Consider the following 26,455-nt stretch of genomic DNA (forward strand, 5'->3'; position numbering starts at 1 on the left):
CATATTTTCCAACTATCGATTTTTCTTTGTTTCCAACTTTGGCATTCCTATCACCAGTACATGTCAATGGATCCTGATTACATGTTCGATCAATTTCAGACTGCAGAAGTTGGCAAAAATCTTCAGTTTCTTCATCTTTGGCCTTAGAGGTTGGTTCATAAATTTGAACAATAGTCGTCTTAACTACTCTTCCATGTAGGCATATGAATATTACATTATTACTAACAGCGTTATACTTCAGGATAGATCTTGAAATGTTTTATTGACGATGAATGCAATGCCATTCCTCTTCAAGTTGTCATTCCCTGCATATAGACCATTGTCCAATTCAAAATGGCCAATACCAGTCCATTTCAGGTGACTAATGCCTAGGATATTGATGTTTGTGCATTCAATTTCATTTTTGGTGATTTCTAATTTTCCTGGATTCATACTTTGTATATTTCATGTTCCAATTATTAATGGATGTTTGCAGCTGCTGCTTTTCATTTTGAGTCATGCCACATCAGTAAATGAAGGTCCTGAAAGCTTGACTCCATCCAGGTCATTAATGTCTACTTTAATTTGACGAGGCAGCTCTTTCCCAGTCGTCTTTTGAGTGCCTTCCAACCTGGGGAGCTCATCTTCCAGCACTATATCAGACAACGTTCTGCTGCTATTCATAAGGTTTTCACTGGCTAATTCTTTTCAGAAGTAGACTGCCAGGTCCTTCTTCCTAGTCTGTCTTAGTCTGGAAGCTCAGCTGAAACCTGTCCGCCATGGGTGGACCCGCTAGCATTTGAATACTGGTGGCAGAGCTTCCAGCATCACAGCAACTTGAAAGCCCCCATGGTATGACAAACTGACAGACACATGGGGGACTGCAACACTGAGGAGTCCCCTCTTTCTAGTTCCAAGTTAACAAACAAAAACTATAGCCTAAGGAAAAGTTTGAATTACCTCAACAGAACTGTGGCCAAGGCATAGGATACTCTTATTAATCCAGTTTCTGTTCGATGAATATCCCTGGGCCAATCAATGGTGGTGATTAGCTGAGATTTGTAAGAAAATGGCAATTTCCCTTTTAATCATATGACTTAGCAGAGGCAAAAACATCCCAGAAAGAGGTGATATTTTCTGTGGATCAGACCATGAACATTTACTACATAGGCATAATGTAGGGTCGCTATGAGTCGGAATCGACTTGACGGCAGTGGTGGGATGTTACACATATTACTTAATAGATTTCAGTCATGGTATGTAAATAACCGTTAAGACTCAGCTCAGTTTACCACCAAATTGTTTTCTCCTCATAGAGAAACTCAAGGGGTCTTTGGATGGTGCAAATTGTTAAGCAGTCTATTAACTAAAAGGTTGGTGGTTCAAACCCACCCAGAGGCACCTTAGAAGATAGGCCTGGTGATCTGCTCCCAAAAGGTCAGTCCTGAAAACCCTAGGAAAACCCTACTCTCTACACATGGGATTGCTATGAGTTGGAATTGCCTCCATGACAACTAACAACTGCATAGAAACACAGGTGATTTTGGGCCCATCTTTGTGGGCCCTTCTACTTTTTTTTTAATGGTACTTTAGGTGAAAATTTACAGCTCAAGTTAATTTCTCATTCAAAAATTTATACGCATATTGTTTTGTGACATTGTTTGCAATCCCCACAATGTGACAGCACGCTCCCCCTTTCTACCCAGGTTTCCCTAAGTCCATTCATCCAGTTCCTGTCCCTTCTCGTCTTGCTTTTGGGCAGGAGTTGCCCATTTGGTCTCACATATTAGATTGAACTAAGAAGTACATTCCTCACATGTGTTATTGTTTTATAGGCCTGTCTAATCTTCGTCTGAAAAGTGGGCTTCAGGAGTGGTTTCAGTTCTGGGTTAGCGGAGTGTCCGGGGGCCAGTCTCAGGGGTTCCTCCAGTCTCTGTCAGACCAATAAATCTGTTTTTTTCTCATGAATTTTTGAATTTTGTTTTACATTCTTTTCCTGCTCTGTCTGAGACTGTCTGTTGTGATCCCTGCCAGGGAAATTGGTGGTGGTAGCAGGGCACCATCTAGTCCTTCTGGGCTGAGGCTGGTGGAGGCTGTGGTTCATGTGGTCCTTTAGTCCTTTGGGCTAATATTTTCCCTGTGTTTTTGGTTTTCATCGTTCTCCTTTGCTCTGGACAGGATGGGACTGATAGATGTATCTTAGATGACCACTCGCAAGTTTTTAAGACCCCAGACTCTACTCGTCAAAGTGGGATGTAGAACGTTTTCTTTATAAACTTTGTTATGTCAACTGACCTAGATGTCCCCCAAGACTATGGTCCCCAGCCCCCAGCCTCAGCAACTTGGTCCCTCAAGGTGTTTGGATGTGTCTAAGAAACTTCTATGCCTTTGCTTTGGTCAAGCTGTGCTTACGTCCCTTATATTGTGCGCTGTCTTTCTTTTCACCAAAGTTGACACATGTGTATCTTCTAGTTAGTTTTTTCCCCTAAATCACTAAAGAGATAGTAGACAAAAATATTTTTTTTGTGTGTAAACATTTTCTTGAGTTCTTATAATAGTGGTCTTGTACAATATTTGTCCTTTTGTGACTGACTTATTTCACTCCGCATAATGCCCTCCAGATGCATCCATGTCTTGAGATGTTTCACGAATTCATCATTGTTCTTTTTTGTTGCATGGTATTCCATTATTTGTATGTACTGTAATTTGTTTACCCATTCATCTGTTGATGGGTACTTAGGTTGTTTCCATCTTTTTGCTATTGTAAATAGTGCTGCAATGAACATGAGTATGCGTACGTCTATTTGTGTGACGGCTCTTATTTCTCTTGGGTATATTCCTACAAGTGGGATTGATGGGTTGTACGGTATTTCTATTTCTAGCTTTTTAAGGACGTACCATATCATTTTCCAAAGTGGTTGTACTATTTTACATTCCCACCAGCAGTGCATAAGAGTTCCAATCTCTCCACAACCTCTCCAACATTTGTTATTTTGTGTTTTTTTGATTAGTGCTAGTATTGTCGGGGTAAGATAGTATTTCAACGTAGTTTTGATTTGCATTTCTCTAATGGCTAATGGAAAACCCTGGTGGTGTAGAGGTTAAGAGTTCATCTGCTAACAATAAAGGTTGGCAGTTCTAATCCACCAGGCGTTCCTTGGAAACCCTATGGAGCAGTTCTACTCTGTCCTACAGGGTCACTATGAGTCAGAATCAGCTGGATGGCGATGGGTTTTTTTTTTTTTTTTTAAATGGCTGATGATCTCAAGCATTTCCTCATGTGTCTGTTAGCCACCTGAATGTCTTCTTTGGTGATGTGTCTGTTCATATCTTTTGCCCCTTTTTAATCGGATTATTTGTCATTTTGTTGTTCAGTTGCTACAGTATCTTGCAAATTTTAGAGATTAGACCCTTATTGGATATGTCAGAGCCAAGTTTTTTTCCCCAGGCTGTAGGTTCTCTTTTTACTCTTTTGGTGAAGTCTTTTGACGAGCATAGTGTTTAATTTTTAGGAGCTCCCAGTTACCTACTTCCTTTTCTGGTGTTTGCGCATAGTTAGTTATGATTTGTATCCTGTTTATGTTGTGTGTTAGGTATGGGCCCTTCTTGAAGGGAAGCCTGATGAAATCTGGCTTTCCTGGTCTTGTTTGCTAATGGTTCTCGGAGATGGAAGAACGGATTTTAGATACTATAGAAGGTACTGTGAAAAACTCAGCAAGTAGGTTTACCTTGAAATATTCTGTGTAAAATTGCTGATTTGACCTATTCTCCCCATACGGCCTGACCCTCATTCTCTGCTGCTGCTAACAGCTGCTCTGAAGGTTACAGAATCTGTTGCTTACACAGCTGCTTTAGCAGAGAGTGGCTCAGGCAGAGTTCCAGCCTTCAGGCTGCTTGTTAACCCCTTAACAGCTGTTTTAGAAGCCTGATGAAGAATGCATATTTTATAGAGAGGAGCTTCTCTTCCAATTTATATTCAAACGGTGGGGCTGATGATACTGGAAGCCCTCTCCCTTCCACCCTCCATCCCTCCCACCCTCCTTTCTTCCTTCCTTCCATTTTCCTTCCTTCCTTTCTCTCTCCTTCATAAGTTTCTCTCTTTCTTTCCTTACATATGTGGGATAATAGATCAATTTATTATTATTTTCTTAATGCTAGATCGTATTCCCCCTGAAACTCTATTACAACCTTGGACATGATTTAAGATGTTTTCATCTTACTCTTCCCTTAGCAATATTTTAATTAAAAAATTTCCTTAATATTAAAAATAAGCTCTGGCATGTTATAACATCTTTTAATATTTTTGTTTACATATGTGGTATCACAATTCAATTTATCAAATGTTACTACCAGAGATATAACAGGAAAAAGGTAGATTGTTAGCTGTGATTTCAGACTGGTGACATACTTACATGAATTATAGTGACAAGAATATGAGCTGTAGACTGGATTCTACAAAGACAAGAAAATTGTCTGCACAACCAAAACAACCCACTATGGAAGGGCTCTAAAATATGATTTTATTGACAAAATTTGATGTAAGATGTAACAGTGTGTAAACACTATTTTAGTCTGATCAAATCGAGGAAATATGAGTGACTCAAGTTGTTTGCAACAAGTATTTATCATGTCAGGCATGTGCTAGTCATGAGGTAAACAAGACTGGCATTGCCCCGATATGATGGAACTGTGATCTAGTATAAGAGGCAGTAAATAAATATTCCCCAATTTAATAAATTACATTTTTTCTGAGCAATATGAAAGAAATGTACAAGGTAAGGTAGAAATATATAATATGGGGATAATTCCTAGTCTGGTGTTTGAGTGAAGGGAAGTTTTAGGGATGATTTCCCTGAGGCAAGAACATGTAAGGATAGATTGAAGGTGAACAGAAGTTGGCTAAGGAGCCCTGGTGGCACAATGGTTAAGCCACCATATAAAGGTATGGGGTTCAAGCCCACCCAGTGGCTCTGAGGGAGAAAGACCTGGCCTTCTGCTTCTGTAAAGATTACAGCCAAGAAAACCCAATGGAGTAGTTGCAGTCTGTCATGTCACGTCTCTGTGAGTCACAATTGAGTTGATAGCACCCAACAACAACAGAAGTTGGCTAGGCCAAGATGCTGAGAAACAGAGAGAAATAACATATTACATCCAGGCCAAGTGAACAACATTTGCAGAGACCCCAGGCTGGTAAGTGCTTGACATATTTGAAGAACTAGAAGAGTGGTTAGAGTATAGTGCTGGGAGGAAAAGGAGGAAGCATGGCATAAAGAGAGTCTGAAGAGACCCATATAAAAGGTTTTTAACTTGATTATATATGAAGGTGTATAAGAAATACCCATCAAATCTCAGAAACAGAAAACCATAAACATTTATTTTTGCTTACACACGTCAACTGTGTTGGCTCAGCGTCCATCTGCAGGCCTGAGGGATAGACAGAGAGCCTCTGCTCCACATGAATCATCCTGGGGTCCAGGCTGGAGGACCAGTAGCTACCTGGGGAAGCTTTTTTCATGGCAGAAGTACAAAAGGCAAGCCTGACAGAAAGAAACAGACATAGCTTCAAGCTGTGTCACCTGAAGTAACATCTCATTGGCCAAACTAAATCACATGGCTAAGCCGAGCATCAATGGGACTTTTCTTCAATAATCTAATTTTTCTACAATAATCTAATCTACCACAGAAGACACTTCAGCCTCTCAACCTACATTAGGAGAGATATATTTTGTTTTTAAAATGGGCATATTGGTTGGTATGGAGAATGGATTAGAGGATTCAAGAATGATCATAGGGAAGCAAATAAGGAGATTAATGTTAAGAGAGGGATGATGCTGGCTTGGACCATGTGCTAATGGAGATGGGTTGGATGGGTTCAAATACATGTATTATAGATAGAAATAACAAGGTATGTTGAGAGGAAAGGAAATGTCAAGACCAACATTTGGTGTGAACTCCTGGATGGATGGATGTGATAGAAACACAGAAGCTTTTGGAAAGAGACGAGTTTAGTTTTTGTATATATTTGCTTTGGGGAGGGTGGTTAGATATTCAAGTGGAGAGTCATCTGTGTCATCATTATGAATCATATCATACACACCCAGTGCTTATTTTAATAATTTCTCCATAATACCACATAATGTTGTATTTGTGTTTGCTAGTAACCAGAAGAGACTGCAAGTGGGTATTTCAACAGCAAAGAAATTTAACTTGATGGAGCTTAAAGATAATTATTCTAATCCCCTCATTTGACAAATAAATAAAAAAGTTCAGAAAAGTATTTTCCTTTTTCTTATATACATGTGTTATTTCTAAAAAACATAGCCCAGACAAATATTATATGATACCACTTTTATAAAAAGTCAGGAATAGGTTTACACACAGAAATCAACATTCTTTGATGGTTACGAAGAATGGGAGGGAGAATCACTTACTAGGTAGTCACTAAAACTAAACCTGTTGCTGTGGAGTCGATTCCAACTCATAGTGATCCCATAGGACAGAGTAGAACTGCCCCATAGGGTTTCCAAGGAGTGGCTGGTGGATTCAAACTGCTGACGTTTTGGTTAGCAGCCAAGCTCTTTAACCACTGTGCCACCAGGGCTCCTTACTAGATAGTATACACACGTTAATTCTGGCGAAGGGGAAGGCAATATACAATATCAGGGAAGTCAGCAGAATGTGACCAAGGTAAATGAAGACATTCTTAACTTGCTTTGCAGGACTGCCCGAGCTGGCTTATGTTTATCTTTTCAACCCCATATCTTGTCAGTCTGCTCTATGCTGTCTCTACTCTATCCATTCTGGGTATTTAGTTATTTATTCATTTACTTTTTTTCTTTTAATCATTATTTTCGGAAAACATGGTGGCATAGTGCTAAGTGCTACAGCTGCAAACCAAAAAGGTTGGCAGTTCAAATCCACCAGGTGCTCCTTGGAAACTCTATGGGGTGGTTCTACCCTGTCCTATAGGGTTGCTACGAGTCGGAATTGACTTGACTGTAATGAGTTTGGCTTGGTTTTCAGGTTATTATTTTTAATAGTGGGAAAAGTATATAACAAAATATCTGCCAATTCAACAATTTTTACATGTACAATTCAGTCACCTTGATTACATTCATCATGTTTTACAACCATCACCACTATCCTTTTGCAAATTATTCCACCACCCTTAACAGAAACTCAGTGCCTCCTAAGCAGTGACTATTTGCTTACTTTTAAAACTTCAGCTCTTTTACAGCTGGGTCTTTGAACAAAGTTTCTCCTCCACCTGTTATCATTTTTTTCTTCTCGTCTCATCAACTCTTACTTATCATTTATCAGTGGAATTCCATTTCTTTAGGATGACCTTCCTCAGCCTCCCAGAATAGGGGAGGTAGCCATCGGTATATGTTCCCATAGCACTCCGTGCTTTCTCTTTCATGCCATTCAATCAATCATTCAACAAATATGTATTGGGCCTCTATGTACTTAGGGGAGCTCTGGTGGAGCAGTGGTTAAGCGTTCAGCTGCTAGACAAAAGGTTAGCAGTTTGAATCCACTAGCTTGCTCCTTGGAAACCCTATGGGGCAGTTCTGCTCTGTACTATAGGGATCACTATGAGTCAGAATCAATTTGATGGCAACAGGTTTGGTACCTAGGAGTCTTGGGTGGCACAAACCATTGAGGGCTCAACTAATAACCAAAAGGTTGGTGGTTTGAACCCACCTACAGGCTCCTTGGAAGAAAGAAAGGCCAGGTAATCTAATTCTGAAAGATCACAGTGCAGTTCTACTCTGAAACACACGAGGTCACCAGGCATTGGCGTCGACTCCATGGCAACTGGTTTGGTTTATTTTGGTTACTACGTGCGTTGCATTGTTATATGCATGAGAGATACAAAAGTGAAGGCAATAGACAAACATTCTTGCCTTCGTGGAACGTACACTCATCATATTTGGAGTTTTCTCTTTAATGTTTATATTCTTTGTTAGACTCTCAGCTTCGTGTATACCATTTTATAGCCCAGCACCTAGTAATGAGTCTGGCACACTGTAGGGGCTTATTTGTTGAGTGAACGAATGCTAACAGTCAATGGCATAAAGCTATTCATAAAACTTGGACAGCTACAAAACTTGCTAGAAATTATGATTGGTATAAAAAGGTGGCTTCATCTGTCAGGGGGATAAATTTCTGGCTTTCTAGGCCAAATATTAATTTTAAATATTTTAAAAGGATTTGATATCAAAGGGAGTAGGATGGATCAGGAGCTAAAGCATCAGGGCTCTAGTGGTCTGTCAGACGCTTTGGCTGGCCTCCATAAATGTTAATTACAAGAAATATTTTAAAAACAATCTTATATTTGTTTGGGGGAAAGCTATAGTTGTAGAATGTTTATTTCTTTTGCCTCCATATTTATTAGTATGAGAGAACAGAACTAAACGGGAAACTAATTTTGCTTTAGAAAATGTATTTTTTTTGCAAACTAGTTTTTAATTACAATAAATACTGGTTCTGAATGAGGTAAGTTTGAAAGAATAAAATAGTTTAAATTCTAGACAGTAAATTCCTTGAATCCTCAGTACTGAGGACAGATCCTGGCACATAATAAATTATCCAGAAGCTTTTTTTTTTTTTTTTAATCTTAATGAGTGAAGAAACACAGCTTAATAAGTAGGAAAGAAAATCAGTCAAATTGCTTATTTTAGTACTATAGAGGCCAAAATTTTCATTTACTAAAGTTTTCAGTTTTTATAGATTATTTTAGTGTTGTAGATATAGCCAGGGAAAGCAGTCAACCAAAGTAAAAATAAAGTATTTCAATTACATTGTATTATAATATTTACTTACAGCCTACCTACCTGTATAAGAAAATCATAAACCAGTTAAACCAGTTGCCATTGAGTTGAGTCCAACTCATGGCAAACTCATCTGTGTCAGAGGAGAACTCTGCTCTATAGGATTTTCAATGGCTCATTTTTTGGAAATAGATCTCCAGGCCTTTCTTTTGAGACACCTCTGGCTGGACTTGAACATCAGCCTTTCATTTAGCAGCCAGGCACGTTAACCATTTGCACCACCCAGAGACCCCAAGAAAATCACAGATATAATAAAATAAAACATACAAAACAAAGCCATAAGAGAGAAAATAAATTCACGGTATGAAAACATTTTTGAGAAATGTTTGTTAAATAAAAATTTGGCATAACACTTAAGCTCTGAGTTTCCTGTCAGCCAATGTCAAGAAGACAACAATGGAATACATACTTCTCATTGTTTTACAGAAGAAACATCATAGTTCATCAAATTTTTCCTCACCCTGAGATCTGAGATAATTTATCGTATTGGCCTTTATACAGAAAACATTGACCAAAATATGGACAAGATCCTTAACATAAATTTTACAAATAAAGATGAAAAGATTTGAGGTCACTGCTTTTTACAGGAGTGGGTGAGCCCTGGTAGCATGGTGGTTAAGAGCTCAGCTGCTAACCAAAATTTGAATCTACCAGCTGCTCCTTGGAAATCCTATGGGATAGTTCTACTTTGTCCTATAGGGTCGCTATGAGTCAGAATCGACTCGACTGCAGCGGGTTTGTTTTTTTTGGTGGGTAAAAGAAGGACATAACGTTTGTTAAATCATGGTTCTACAAAAGCTATTCCCTCAAGGTGAAATGAGTAATTTTATGCTTCTCTGAAGTGATATGGGATAAAACTTGAGTAGATTAAGAACAGAATATTTTGTATCACCCTTGATTCTGTGTATCACAGATCCCCTGGGTCAGTAGCGGTGTGTCATAAGCCAAGGATGGAGGGCTGGGTGAGTTTGTGTGGAGTTGGGGGTGAGGCCATGTAGGAGAGGTTCTTACTTAGCCTTCATCCCTACTCCTGCCTCAGCTTCAACCTGTGATTTTTCTGTCTTCTGTGTTTCATTTTTGGGGTTCTTTGTAAGATTTTGTTTGGAAGGAAAGTTCTGCTGGAAGAGGTGCAAATTTGTGGTATTGCATACTTTTACTGATGAGGCTTTCCTTGACCACCCTATTTAGAAATTCACCACCGCCCTGACTCAGTACTCCTCATTGTTTTTCCTGTTTTGTTTTCTTCAACAGCACTTATCAACATCTATCTCACTATATAATTTACTTCTTTATTTTGTGTATTGGTTAGCGTTACAGCAGGAAACATCATTCCGGGACTGGGGGATTTGAAGAGAGAGTAATAGAAGAACAATTGACGAAGTGTGGATAAGGCTTAAGGAAACCAACAAAGGCTAATTTAATACCTTGGGGCCGGAAAATGGTGGAGGTGGAGTGGTTGTCACCCCCAGGCCTGAAGGAGCAAAGTGGAAGAGCAGTTACTGGAAAATAAAGAGGATAGCAGCACGGAGAGGGCTGCTTTTGGGAGAGGGATACAGCCATTTCATGATGAATAAGCTCCCCAAATTTATTCTCCTCCTGTCTGATCTCTCACAAGGGAGGCAAGAGGGTCAGTGAGCTTGTTGATGCAGTTCACACAGATGGGTCTCCCAGAGCCACAGATCAAGGTGGAGAAGGCTGGAGGGTAGACTAAGGGAGCATACAGAAATTCCACTGTATTATGTTTGCTGTTTTTCTCACTCTACTAGAATGTGATTTCCTTGCAAGCTAGGATTTTTATTTGTTTTATTCTCTGCGATATCCTCTGTGCCTGGAAAATGCCTATTTCATGGTAGATGCTCAATAAGGAATATCTGTTATTTTAATGTGGTTTAAAAACTTGACTACAACAGTACAGCAGTTATAGGTTATTTACACTATATCACCATGGGAGACTCACTTTTCAAGTTGGTTTTCTTTGTTTCCCTGATTTATATGAGTAATAAGTGGTTGACACTTGTCTTAGTTATCTAGTGCTGCTATAACAGAAATACCACCAGTGGATGTCTTTAACATTTAGTCTTTCACAGTCTAGTAGGCTAGAAGTCTGAATTCAGGGCTCCAGCTCCAGGGGAAGGCTTTCTGTCTCTGTTGGCTCTGGAGGAAGGTCTTTGTCATCAATCTTCCCCTTGTCTAGTAGCTTCTCAGTGCAGGAACCCCGATCAGATGGATGTGCTCCTCTCCTGGTTCTTCATTCTTGGTGGCATGAGGTCCCCCTGTATCTCTGCTCGCTTCACTCTTATAAATCTCAAAAGAGATTGACTCAAGATATAACCTACTCTTGTAGACTGTGTCCTGCCTCATTAACATAACTGCCTCTAATCCTGCCTCATTAACCTCATAGAGGTGAGATTTATAACACATAGGAAAATCACATCAGATGACAAAATGGTAGGCTATCACATGATACTGTGAATCATGGCCTAGCCAAGTTGACACACATTTTTGGGGGACCAATTCAGTCCATAATAACAGTAAGTATTAGATCTATCCATCCATCCGTCCGTCCGTCCGTCCATCCACCCATCCATCCTTCCTTCCTTCCGTTTATCCATCCACTCATCTATGCATCTATCAAATGCATTTATGTTTATGTAGCCCCAAAATGGAGTATTTAGAATTATTATATGATTAACTGTTTTGAAATTGTCTTCAACTAGATTTTGAATAATAGTATTTAGAAGAAAAACCTACTACAAGCCATTTTCTGTATATTAACATATTTCAAATAATTAAATCATTTTTATTTCCTGTGTCTCATAGAGCTGAGGACAAATTATCTGCTTATGTCCTATACATGATAATACAGAAATAATCATTGCATAAAACATCAAATACAACAACATTTATACTACTAAACTGGTAAAGATTTATCATGATGACAACTGTTTTGAACACCCTTCTGCTAGGACAAAAAAGCAAGGTCAATGATTTATTTGAATGGACAGATGGGTCATAATGTATTCCTTCAAAGTGATCTAATTTGGTCTCTGACAGACTGTAAAAATAAGTGACTCAGAGTAAAATGTCCTTCACTGACACAAACGTGGGGCTCGAGTGAAGGAGCTTTTCTACCTACCCTACCCCAGGGGCTGAGGAAGGGTTGAGGTCTGCCTCTTTAGGTATGGAGATCATATAGCCTGGGAATTACAGAGACCAGGAGTAACACCTTGATTCATCGCAGTGAGTCTCTGGGAAATCAGGGCCATCTGTCAATGTCAGAGACGATAACTCAACATGGCAGGCACAGCTGAGAAAATGAGCTGGTCTCTGCTGCCTTGGCAGAATCTTGCTAATAGTTTTTGAGGCTTGGGTTCCATAGGTGGATTCCTTCTAAGGCAATTGGTGTTGTCATGACAGGTCTCCATCAAAGTGAGTGTGGTAGATTGTATTACTGATCGAAATGTTTGCTGCCACTCCACGGGGTGCTGCTCCCTGAAGGAGGATTTTTGTCTATTGATATTAGGAGTGGCCATGTGACTCGTTTTGTTGATGAAATGAGGCAGAAGCTTTAAGAATGACCCTGTGTTGTGCCATGTTCATTTCCCTAGGCCACATACTTAATGTTTCAGAGAGAAGTTGCTCTGTCAGCCTTGGTCCTGGAGTGAAGATGACACAGTGTAGAGCTGAGACCAACTCACAGGGACATGTAAACTGAGTGAGAAATAAACCTTTGTTGTTGTAAGCCACCGAGTTTTGGGGATCTTTGTTATCACAGCCCATAGTTTCCTAGGACTGCTATAAAAAAGTACCATATACTAGGTGACTTTTAAAAACCAAAATTTATTGTCTCACAGTTCTGAAGGCTAGGAGTCTGAAATCAGGTTTGCAACCCTGCTGATTCCTTCTGAGGGCTCTGAGAAAAGAATCTATTCCATGTCTCTCCTAACTTCTGGTGATGACAGGTGATCCTTGGTGTTTCTTGGTTCATAGACCATTCTAATCTCTCCCTCCGTCTTCACATGGATGTCTTTTCCCCATGCCTCTCTTCACTTTTTATAAGGACACCATTCATATTGGATCAAGACCCACCCCACTCCAACCAGTGTAACTTCATGTTAACTCATAACATCTTCACAGACCCTATTTCCAAATAAGGTCGCATTCACAGGTAGGGTTAGGACTTCAACATATCTTTTGGGGGACAAAATTCCATTCATAACAGTAACCTAGTATACCCTGATTGATACAAGGAAATTACATCTCTCACTGCCCTATTTGCCCAGCCCTGCAGCAGGAAACAGCTGTTACTGTGGGCAAATATTCTGCTTACAGAGCTCTCCAGCCATGGAGCGTTATAAAACAGTGAAGGTTGATAAGGTAAACGGGAACTGGGAGGTTAACGGAGAGTTAGCAACACACATTGTTTGCCTGCTGAGAAACAACTTTAACTTGAAAGTGTCCTGAACAAAGGGCACTTGTTTCAGAGGCTGTGACTGGCTTATGCAGGCCATTGTGGGCTTTCTGGATGATGCACTAGAAGGAGAGCAACCACGGAACTGTTACAGGAGACCTATGTCCAAAACCTATCACCCACCTGTCAGTTTGTTCCACTGTGGTGGCTTGAGTGTTGTTATGATGCTGGAAGCTATCCCAATGGTATTTCAAGTACTAGCTGGGTTTCTCTTGGTTGGTGGGTTTCAGCAGAGCTTCCAGACTAAGACAGACTGGGAAGAAAGGCCTGGTGATCTACTTCTGAAAAATCAGTCAATGAAAATCCTATGAATCACAAGAATATTGTCCAATATAGTGATGAAAAAATAAGATAATCATGAAGATGGTGCAGGACCAGGCAGTGTTTCATTCTGTTCCATATAAGGTCACAATGAATCAGAGCCAACTCAGCAGCAACTAACAAGAGCAATGTCCAAGACATGGAAACCACTGTCATAGCTGGGTAATAAATGCTGTCACAGTGAAACAATAACGTCTGGATTTGACACTCCAGAAGAACAAACATTGAAATCTTCAGGAGGTGGAAGCATTAATAACTGTCAAGTACAGAGTAGACAGGCTAACTTAATGGGTGAGTCAGTTCACTTGGGGGCCGATAAGTCCTATCACTCTCCCTTTCCACGGTCACTCCTCCTAGGAGACAGATAAATCATATCCAATGACCTAATAAAATAATGAGGTTTGTCTGAGTTTTGACAACAGAAAATAGTAGAGGACCACAAATTCAGAGGGAGAGAAACAGGAGGCGTTTTAAAATTGCTTTCTCACTAGGACAGAGGTAGCCCAGAGATGAACAAAAAGGTATGGTCCATCCACAAGTTGTCAGGCTTTTGAAAATATCCACAGATCTGTAACCCTTTTTAGAGCTACAGAAAAGAGTCAGGTTAAGTGGGATTGTTTTTCTGCCGGACACACTGTCTCTGTAAGGTCCTTGGGTGATCTCTTCCTGGTAAGGGATTGGAGATCAAACATTTTGTTTTGCATTGCGGCATGTGGAAGGAGTGGGCACCTAAGGGAGGCCTATCTGAGTTTGAATCTTAGCTCTACTTTCTTTACCCTATGACCTTGGCAATTGCTTAATTTCTCTGAGTCAGTTTCTTCAATAATGTTGTGAGGAATTAAACGAAACCATGTATTAAAACACTTGGCACAGAGCCTGACACTTAATTGATCAATCCTTGTTAGTTTTCTTTTTAAATCTTTTATAAAAGCTTATTAAAGATGGAAGAAAGGAGCCCTGGTGACACAATGGTTTAGCACTCAGCTGCTAATCGAAGGGTAGGCAATTCAAACCCACACAGCGGCTCTGCGGGACAAAGAACTGGTGATCTGTTCCCATAAAGATTACAGCCTAGAAAACCCTGTGGGGCAGTTCTACTCTGTAACATGGGGTTGGTGTGGGTTGGAATTGACTAGAGAGCACCCAACCAAAACAACAAAGGTGGAAGAGGGTTTACGTTGCTGGTGCAGGTTAATCCCGGTATGAAGACTAACCAGGTACACTTGGTAACCATTATCATTAAAAAGACAGGTACTTACTGACTATATCAATTGCTCTATTAGATCAACTACATGGCCCATCTAGCCCAGTGTTTTATTCTAAATTAAAAAATCAGTCGATTTCAACTCATAATGACCCTATGGGTGTCAAAGTAGAACTGTGCTCTATAGGGTTTTCAACGGCTGATTTTTCAGAAGTAGATTGCCAGACCTTTCTTCCAAGGCACCGCTGGGTACACGCAAACCTCCAACCTTTTGGTTAACAACTGAACGCATTAACCATTTGCACCATGCGGGGACTTCTTGCTCTAAGCACATGCATCGAATGTAGCTGGTTGCTAGATATGATGAGCTTCAGTGATACCGTTCTTCACTAGGAGCTAGTATTTCGTGATACTATTTAACATCTATTGAATTTAATAAGAATTTGAGTCCCTGTTACATGCAAGGCACTGTGATCATTTATCTAAGGTTTTTCTGCTCATTGCTCTTCCACCTTCTTTATTCCATTTAACAAAAGAAAAAAAAGTTATTATTCCTGTTCTGTGTTCTCAATTCTATCACTTCTATACTCTCTGCGAACTTGCTTTGCCAATTACTTCTTCCTTTGTCTATTGTCAATCTCCTCCTTTATACTGGCTCCTCCTCCTCTGCTGGGGGCAGAAAAGAGAAGAATAAACACCACCTAAATTACTCAGAAGACAGTCTTCACAGGAAAGTAAGGTTCCTGCCTCCAGAAGCCTCAGGCATATTCAACCTAGGGCCAACTAATACAAACAGTGTAAAGGATAAGGGTGTTTGGGGCAATTATCAGGATTATTATTAAAGGATTTAAAGGAGCTGGACCAGGTGGATTCCTTGCCTCCAGATTAAAATTGTGACAATTTATACTTAAATAAAGTGAATGAAATTTTGGTGCTGGTCTAGCATGAGCTTTGGAGCTAGAGAAAGAAGCAGAGTCTTATGGAACTCTACGGCAATAGAAGGAGAAAAGAGGAAAAGGAACAAGAGCCTTTAGCATGTTCTCCTAGGATAAAACCATCATAGAGTACAGAAGGTGTTCTGACTTGGGGGACATGTAGGTGGATGCTAGGGCCAAAGATGGATAGGGAACCCTCGCTTCCTGTAGCGAAGCTGCTGGCTTATTCTGTCATATTGGCAGTTGGGCCCTACTTCCAATCAGAGGAGGCAGGCTAGTGAGAGTTGCAGCATTTGAATGTGATTTTAAAACAGCTCCAGTGCTGTCAATTTCTTTTTTGACAAGTGAAGAAAATCCTCAGGAACTGGGAAAGGGTCAAATGCTCTACCATTGTCCCATTTGCTTTGTCTTATTGAAAATTCTGTTACCTTATTTTCCACATATTTCAGCCTTAAAGTGACACGTTCCGGCTCTTCCAGATATTGCATATAACACACACACCATTCAAAACCATAAAATTGGCCTTTTAAATCCATAAAATAAATCCCATCCTTTATTCAAGATAGCTTTGACCATTCTAGATTTTTTGAATTTCCATATAAAGCTTAGAATCAGCTTGTCAGTTACTACTCTTACTCTTGAACATAACGCTTGACCCATGGATTCATTTTGTTGAAGTTGGACTGTACTACAAATAGCAAAATGCAAATACAGCAAATGTAAGTAATAATATGCAAATAATGTGAAAATCAGTCCCGGAGGACTTCATGCTATTGACACAACGTTAGCAGATGAACTGACTTATGTCCTTTAAGCATTCGCATAACTTCTAAAAACACTAGAAAGTGATGGGATTGCTGTGAAAATCATTACTAACTTTACATTTCAAATGGGCAAAACCTATGTAAACAGAATGGTTCCACCACTTTTTCGCCTAAAGTTGTTTAACTGCTGGCAGACCGTTTGATTGACCCCTGGAGAGCTCGTGATCAATGAATCACATTGTAAGAAACACCAAAAATTGAGGTCACAGTGATAATTTCAGAAAACCCAAAAACCAAACCCACTGCTGTGGAGTCAATTCCGACTTATAGTGACCCCACAGGACAGAGTAGAGCTGCCCCGTAGAGTTTTCAAGGAGCACCTGGCAGATTCGAACTGCCAACCTTGTGGTTAACAGCCATAGCACTTAACCACTGTGCTGCCAGGGTTTCAGATAAGGTAGAATTTTAAGTTGAGAAATGCTGGACTTGAAGAGTAGGGTCAAGATGTATAACTATCAATCCACTAGAGGGAAAAATCAAATAACAATAACATTATTTCATAAGCATTTTCTCATGGCATAAAAAATTCTTCAGAACCTTCCCATTAGTTGGCTGTTTAATATTCTACTGTGTAGTCGCACCAGCAAACTGAATTCAACAGTAAAGGATTTCTCTACTGCAACACGGCAATAAAGGTTTATCGCTAGGACATTTCGCACTACGATAAATCAATAGGTTCAGAAAAGGTAATATCAATAGATAGTGAAAAGGCACTTCACAAAATCCAGCACCAGTTTCACATCTTGGTATGATCTTTAATAATTTTCCACAGTACAGAGATTGAAAGGATCCCTGGTGGTGCAATGGTTAAGTGCTTGGGTGCTAAGCGAAAGGTCAGAGGTTTGAAGCCACCCAGTGGTTCTGCAGGAGAAAAAAAACCTGGTGATCTGCCCCTGTAAAGGTTATAGTCTAAGAAGCCCAGTGAGGCAGTTCTACTCTGTCATATACAGTCACTATGAGTTGGAATCGACTCAATGGCACACAAAAACAACAGAGATTTAAATTTCCTTGAAAGTTTGACATAGTTAATAAAGAATATGCTCTACGTTCGACTTTCGTGAGTAGCATCTAGGGTCTTAAAAACCTGTGAGCGGCCATCTAGGATACTCCACTGGTCTCACCCCTTCAAGAACAAGGAAGAATGAAGAAAACTAAAGATACAAGGGAAAGAATAATCCAAAGGACTAATGGACCCCATCTACCACGGCCTCCACCAGATTGAGTCCAGTACAACTAGATGGTGCCCAGCTACCACCACTGACTGCTCTGACAGGGATCACAATAGAGGGTCCTGGACAGAGCTGGAGAAAATGTAGAACAAAATTCCAACTCAAAAAGAAAGACCAGGCTTGCTGGCTTGATAGAGACTAGAGAAACCTGGAGAGTATGGCCCCCCGATACCCTTTCAGCTCAGTAATGAGGTCAGTCCTGAGGTTCACCTTTCAGCCAAAGACTGAATAGGCCCATGGAACAAAACAAGGCTAAAGGGGCGCCCATCCCTGGGGAGGGGACGGGAAGGTGGGAGGGAACAGGAAAGCTGGTAGTAGGGAACAAAGGATTGAGAAAGGAGATTGTTGACATGTCATGGGGTTGTTAACCAATGTCATAGAACTCTGTGTGTACTAACTGTTTGTTGAGAAACTAGTCTGTTCTGTAAACCTTCATGTAAAGTACAAGAAAAAAAAATTTTCCTTGGAAGTTTGAAAGAACTTAAAAAATCATTGCAAAACCTTTTCATTTTTTAAGATGATCTGAAACATGGCATTTCTTGATTTTTGATGATTATTGATCCATTCAGAATATCAAACTGACCTTCTTAAGTCAACTTTATTAATTTATGCTTTTACAGAAAGTTTTCTGTTTTTAAGACTAAGTTTTATAGTCATGGAATTATGAATAGTCCTTACCACCATTTATTACTCTCCTTTCTAGCTGTTATAATAGTTTCTGGTTTTGTCCCTGTTTTTGTTTCTTTGTATTTTTCTACTTTTCTTGATTAGATTTACCAGAGGTTATATTTTTTCATCAAGAAGTCCTTCATTTTTTTATAAATCTTATTCTTTTAATACATTGATTTCTACTTTTATCTTTATTATTTTTCTTTCTGCTTTCCTTAGGGATTTTGATGATTTGTTTTATTGATTGTTGGCTTGGATTATTAATGAATTTTTATTCCTTTCATCTTAATAAAAATAAGATTATTCATTCATTCTACAAATTTTTATTAACTGTCTACTCTGATCCAGGAAATACTGCAAGTGCTGAGGATACAGAAGTGAACCAAAAAAACAAAAACAAAAAACCACTGCCTTCCAGTCCATTTCGACTCATAGCGACCCTATAGGACAGAGAACTGTCCCATTGGGTTTCCAAGGCTGTAAATCTTTAGAGATGCAGACTGCCGCATCCTTCTCCCACCAATGGCTGCTGGTTTCCAGCTGTGGACCTGAGTGCTTTAAGCACTGAGCCACCAGGGCTCCCAACAGCAAACAGAAAGACAACAACAAAAAAACTCTGGCTTCATGGAATTGCATTCTAGTAGGGGCAGGTAGGCAATAAATAGAATACATAATAAATATGTAGTATATTAGAGATAATAAATTCTAGGGAGAAAATAAAGCAGAAAAGGGAGATAACTAGTTCTTGGGGAAGAGTCTTGAAATTTTCTACATAAATTTAATTTTTTCTGAATACTTTGTATTTGCGTTTTTTATTTCCTCCTTGTGCTATTATACAGAAAAACACTTTACATTTTATAAGTGGATATTAATATCTTTTATTATTTATTATTAGTTTGTTGAACTGTGGTTGTTGTTAGGTGCCCTCCAGTTGGTTCCAACTCATAGCAACCCTATATACAACAGAATGAAACACTGCCCTGTATTGTGCCATCCTCACAATCATTGCTATGCTTGAGCCCATTGTTGCAGCCACTGTGCCAATCCATCTCATTGAGGGTCTTCCTCTTTTTCACTGACCTTCTACTTTACCAAGTATGATGTCCTTCTCCAGTGACTGGTCCCTCCTGATAACATGTCCAAAATATGTGAGACAAAGTCTCACCATCCTTGCTTCTAATGAGCATTCTGGCTGTACCTCTTTCAAGACAGATTTGTTTGTTCTTCTGGCAGTCCACGGTATATTCAATATTCTTTGCTAACAGCATAATTCAAAGACGTCAACTCTTCTTCGGTCTTCCTTATTCATTGTCCTGCTTTCACATGCATATGAAGCGATTGAAGACACCACGGCTTGGGTCAGGCGCACCGTATTCCTCAAAATGACATCTTTGCTTTTTAATACTTCAAAGAGATCTTTTGCAGCAGGTTTGCCCAAAGCAATGCATTGTTTGGTTTCTTTCTTTCTTTTTTTCTTTTTTATATTATTATTGTACTTCAGATGAAGGTTTACAGAGCAAATTAGTTTCTCATTGAACAATTAATACACATATTGCTTTTTGACATTGGTTGCCAACCCATTGACATGTCAACACTCTTCCTTTCTTGACCTTGGGTTCCTCGTTACCAGCTTTACTGTTCCCTCCGGCCTTCTTGTCCTTGCCCCTGAGCTGATGTGCCCATTTAGTCTCATTTTGTTTTATGTGTCTGTCCAATCTTTGGCTGAATGGTGAACCTCAGTAATGACTTCAGTACTGAGTTAAAAGTGTGTCCAGCAGTCATACTTTCAGGTATCATTTGATTTCTTGACTGCTGCTTCCATGGGTGTTGATTGTGGATGCAAGTAAAATGAAATCCTTTACAACTTCAGTATTTTCTCCATTTATCATGCTGTTGCTTATTGGTCTAGTTATGAGAAATTTTGTTTTCTTTTTGTTGAGGAGTAATCCGAACTGAAGGCTGTAGTCTTTGATCTTCATCAGTAAGTGCTTCAAGTCCTCTTCACTTTCAGCAAGCAAGGTTGTGTCATCTGCATACTGCAAGGTTGTTAATGAGCCTTCCTCCAATCCTGATGCCCCATTCTTTTTCATATTAGTCTAGTTTCTCCAATTATTTGCTCAGCATACAGATTGAATAAGTATGGTGAAAGGATACAACCTTGATTCACACCTTTCCTGACTTTAAACCATGCAGTATCTCCTTGTTCTGTTTGAACAACTGCCTCTTGGTCTATGTACAGTTTCCTCATGAGCACAATGAAGTGTTCCAGAATGCCCATTCTTTGCAATGTTGTCCATAATTTGTTATGATCCACACAGTTGAATCCCTTTGCATAGTCGATAAAACACGGTAAACATCTTTCTGGTATTCTCTGCTTTCAGCCAGGATCCATCTGACATCAGCAATATCCCTCATTTCAAGTCCTCTTTTGAATCTGGCTTGAATTTCTGGCAGTTCCCTGTCTAACTGCTGCAACTGCTTTTGACCTGAGGCTAGAGAACAGCTTTTGCTTTGGTGTATTTATAATTTGGTGTATTTTCTTAGTGGCAATGTTACTCATCATTGTTCTTAACTTAGAGTACTAGAAAATTCTACAGAGGGGTCTAAAGGAGTAACGGGTTGATTTTCCCCCTGGAACAAGTGCAAGGTAGAAAGTCTAGAATTGCGGTGAAGGAGCCAGGGTCCTCCTCCTTTTCTGCTCCGCCGACTCACAGAGATGGTGCTGTGTCTTGGGCATTCCTATATGGTCCAGGTAGAAAGAAAGAGGAAGGTGAAGAGGCAGTACTAGCACGAATTTTTTGCTTATGTCTCATTGGCCAGAATGGAATCACATGGCTACACCTGGCTGTGCTGCAGTCTGGAGTTAGATTCATTTTCAGTTTTCCCGTCTTCATAGTAGGGAGTGGAAACCCTCCTGGCATAGTGGTTAAGAGCTACGGCTTCTTACACAAGAATCTAGCAGGTGCTCCTTGGAAACTCTATGTGGCAGTTCTACTCTGTCCTGTAGGGTCGCTACTATGCAGAATTCGCTGGACAGAAACGGATTTGGTTTTTTTTGTAGTAGAGAGTGAGGTTTACAATGATTCTTGGGTAGGCTACTCTAGTGAAGCTAGTACAGAATCAATTTTTACAAATGTCCCAAAAACAAAACAAAAGAAAAAAAGGAGTAGTGCTTAAGAGCTGCTAATCAAAAGGTCAGCAGTTTGAATCCACCAGGCGCTCCTTGGAAACTCTATGGGGCAGTTCTACTTTGCCCTATAGGGTCGCTATAAGCCGGAATCAACTCAACGGCAACGGGTTTCCTCTTTTTTTTTTTTTTTTTTGGTTTTTGGGACATTTATAAAAATTGATTCTGTACAAGCTTCACTAGAGCAGCCTACTCAAGAATCATGTCCCAAAGACCCAGGAAATATGTATTTCCTATAGGGTTCGTTCTCCGCCCCCTAGTTTTTCAAATTCTTTATGTCATCATTTGTGCATACTCAACTGGTCAAAGGCTAAGAATAGTCTATACGTTCTTATGGAATAAACATGTTTTTACCAATTTCTGCTTTTATTTCTAATAATTATTGTTCTCTATATTTAAAGTTATTCTATTTGGTGCTTAAAGGTCAGTGATATGTTTTCATTGTGGACTGATGCCTTTTGTCCCATTTATTTTTGACTCAAATTCTACTTTTTATGCAATTTATCTTGTTCCCCTTGCTTTATTTTAATTTACTTGCACTTGGCTGGAAAGTCTTGGTCCATTATTTTTATTTAAACCTTCATCATTTAGTTTTAGTGCGTCTCTTATCTGCATCACATACTTCATTATCCAACACAAATATTTGCTGAGAACCTATGATGTGTCATGCATTTGTTACTGAAGACGTAGCAGTAACAAAACAAAGAGTATAATTGTGAATTCCACTGGAGCAAGTATGACCCATGGAATGTAATCATCAAATAACTTTATCTTAATCTTTGAGTATCTCTTCAAATTTATTCTATGGGACTGCCCTCCTAGGCCCCCACCTCCACAGATTTCATTATTCTTCTCCCTCTCAAGGTTCCAAGATAAGTGGGATTAGAAGATTTCCTTTGGAAGCTGGAAATGTGGTAGCAATGTTAGGAAAGAGAGATGTAGCCTATGAGTTATGCTTTTCTCATAGGAACTTAATTTGTGAAAGGCCTGAGTTGGGAAAGAGGATTATCTTTGAATAGAATTTAAAGCTTTGATTATTATTTGACATATTAATTACTCCCTGAAGGTGATGAGAAAGTAACGAAATTTACCTTAAATTTCATCCCAGATGAGGGAAAGAAGCAGTTCCATATGCACAGGCTCCTCTCTGTCTCCCACACCCATTCAGGAATGCTTTCCCAATTTGGTGCCATATCCTGGGGTGTTAGGTCCAGATTACACTTATTAAATTATAATTTTATAAGCTTTCTCTTTTGAATTAATTTTACTATATGCATTTGGTTTTGTAACTATATTTGCCACAGTTATTTAGAAAAAATTCAGTTTTTACTAGTTTTCATGTTTTCAGCCAAACTGTGTCAGATATTTCCCATTCTCAATTTTGATTACTTTCACTTCTAAAATGCTACACATTCTAAGTCCTTATGTATCTGAGAACACGTATCTGTTGCCTAAGCAAATAGGAAATAATTCATCAGGTTATCACATTCTTGAGTCTCGAGTTTTCCCCTTCACATTTTGTGATCTTTGATTCACTGCCTTCTGGGATTAGTGTTCCACAAGAAAAGTTTGAGGCCAGGCTGATTTGTTCTTTGGTAGAAAACCATTTTTTTTTTTTGCTTTAAAAGCTATGGAAATTCTTCTTAATCCTTGAAATTCAGAAAATTTGCCTGAATAGTTGTTAGTTTAATTTCAGTAATTTTGTCTAGAATGTGGTATGCCCTTTCAATCTGCATACTCAGGGCTTTTAATAAAAATTTCCTTCGTTTTGAATACCTCAGATCCTAGTTTTGTTCTTGCAGATTTGAAAGTAACATAAAAAGTGTCTCTAACAAATTCAAGCACATGAGATATTATTCTTCCACATTCACTTATTTTAATACAGAGATATTTGAGTAACAAGAATGATTAAATAATTTAGTAAAGTTTATTATTTACCTGCAAAAACAGATTTCTAAAAGATTCCAAACAATCCATATCATTTGAGACTTAAAAATCTAGATAGTATTAACATGGCAAGACAGGGTAGGGGTGGGGTAGGAGTGGAGGCCAAAGGAAAGTTGTTGTTGTTAGGTGCTGTCGAGTCCGTTCCAACTTATAGGGACTCTATGCACCGCAGAACTAAACACTGCCCGGTCCTGCGCCACCCTTACAATCATTGTTATGCTTGAGCTCATTGTTGCAGCCACTGTGCAAATCCACCTTGTTGAGGGTCTTCCTTTTTTCCGCTGACCCTGTACTCTGCCACACATGATGTTCTTCTCCAGGGACTGATCCCTCCTGACAACATGTCCAAAGTGTGTAAGACGCAGTCTCGCCATCCTTCTCTAAGGAGCATTCTGGCCACACTTCTTCCAAGATAGATTTGTTTGTTCTTTTGGCAGTCCATGGTATTATTCAATATTCTTCGTCAACACCACAGTTCAAAGGCGTCAACTCTTCTTCGGTCTTCCGTATTCATTGTCCAGCTTTCACATGCATATGATGTGATTGAAAATACCACGGCTTGGATCAGGCACACCTTAGTCTTCAGGGTGACGCCTTTGCTCTTCAACACTTTGAAGAGGTCCTTTGCAGCAGATTTGCCCAATCCAATGCGTCTTCTGATTTCTTAACTGCTGCTTCCATGGCTGCTGATTGTGGATCCAAGTAAAATGAAATCCTTAACAACTTCAATCTTTTCTCCATTTATCATGATGTTGCTCATTGGTCCAGTTGTGAGGATTTTTGTTTTCTTTATGTTGAGATGCAATCCATACTGAAGGCTGTGGTCTTTGATCTTCATTAATAAGTGCTTCAAGTCCTCTTCACTTTCAGCAAGCAAGGTTGTGTCATCTGCATTATGCAGGTTGTTAATGAGTCTTCCTCCAATCCTGATGCCCCATTCTTCTTCATATAGTCCAGCTTATCGTACTATTTGTTCAGCATACAAATTAAAAAGGTATGGTGAAAGAATACAGCCCTGATGCACACCTTTCCTGACTTTAAACCAATCAGTATCCCTTTGTTCTGTCCGAACAACTGCCTCTTAATCTATGTAAAGGTTCCTCATGAGCACAATTAAGTGTTCTGGAATTCCCATTCTTTGCAGTGTTATCCATAGTTTGTTATGATCCTCACAGTCGAATGCCTTTGCACAGTCAATAAAACACAGGTAAACATCCTTCTGGTATTCTCTGCTTTCAGCCAGGATCCATCTGACATCAGCAATGATATCCCTGGTTCCATGTCTTCTTCTGAAACTGGCCTGGATTTCTGGCAGTTCCCTGTTGATATACTGCTGCAGCTGTTTTTGAATGATCTTCAGCAAAATTTTGCTTGCATGTGATATTAATGATATTGTTCTATAATTTCCACATTCGGTTGGATCACCTTTCTTGGAAATAGGCATAAATATGGATCTCTTCCAATCAGTTCGCCAGCTGTTTTCCATATTTCTTGGCATAGATAAGTGAGCACATCCAGCGCTGCATCTGTTTGTTGAAACATCTCAGTTGATATTTCACCAATTCCTGGAGCCTTGTTTTTTGCCAATGCCTTCAGAGCAGCTTGGACTTCTTCCTTCAGTACCATCGGTTCCTGATCATATGCAACCTTTTGAAATGATTGAATATCGACTAATTCTTTTTGGTATAATGACTCTGTGTATTCCTTCCATCTTCTTTTGATGCTTCGTACGTCGTTTAATATTTTCCCCATGGAATCCTTCACTATTGCAACTTGACGCTTGAATTTTTTCTTCAGTTCTTTCAGCTTGAGAAACGCTGAGTACGTTCTTCCCTTTTGGTTTTCCATCTCTAGCTCTTTGCACATGTCATTATAATACTTTACTTTGCCTTTTCGAGAGGCCCTTTGAAATCTTCTGTTCAGTTCTTTTACTTCATCAATTCTTCCTTTTGCTTTAGCTGCCTGATGCTCAAGAGCAAGTTTCAGAGTCTCCTCTGACATCCATCTTGGTCTTGTCTTTCTTTCCTGTCTTTTCAATGACCTCTTGCTTTCTTCATGGATGAAGTCCTTGATATCATTCCACAACTCATCTTGTCTGCAGTCACTAGTGTTCAGTGCGTCAAATCTATTCTTCAGATGGTCTCTAAGTTCAGGTAGGATATATTCAAGGTCATATTTTGGCTCTTGTGGACTTGTTCTGATTTTCTTCAGTTTCGGCTTGAACTTGCATATGAGCAGTTGATGGTCTGTTCCACAGTCAGCCCCTGGCCTTGTTCTGACTGATGATATTGAGCTTTTCCATCGTCTCTTTCCACAGACGTAGTCAATTTGATTTCTGTGTGTTCCATCTGGTGAGGTCCATGTGTATAGTCACCATTTATGTTGGTGAAAGAAGGTATTTGCAGTGAAGAAGTCGTTGGTCTTGCAAAATTCTGTCATTTGATCTCCGGCATTGTGTCTATCACCAAGGCCATATTTTCCAACTACTGATTCGTCTTCTTTGTTTCCAACTTTTGTATTCCAGTTGCCAGTAATTATCAATGCCTCTTGATCGCATGTTCGATCAATTTCAAACTGCAGCAGGTGATAAAAATCTTCTATTTCTTCATCTTTGGCCCTAGTGGTTGGTGCGTAAATTTCAATAATAGTCATATTAACTGGTCTTCCTTGTAGGCGTATGGATATTATCCTATCGCTGATAGCACTGTACTTCAAGATAGATCTTGGAATGTTCTTTTTGACGATGAATGCAACAGCATTCCTCTTCGAGTTGTCATTCCCAGCATAGTAGACTGTATGATTGTCCAATTCAAAATGGCCAATACCAGTCCATTTCAGCTCACTAATGCCTAGGA

The sequence above is a fragment of the Loxodonta africana genome, chromosome 4, assembly GCF_030014295.1.
Source record: "Loxodonta africana isolate mLoxAfr1 chromosome 4, mLoxAfr1.hap2, whole genome shotgun sequence".
In the NCBI taxonomy this organism is placed as follows: Eukaryota; Metazoa; Chordata; class Mammalia; order Proboscidea; family Elephantidae; genus Loxodonta; species Loxodonta africana.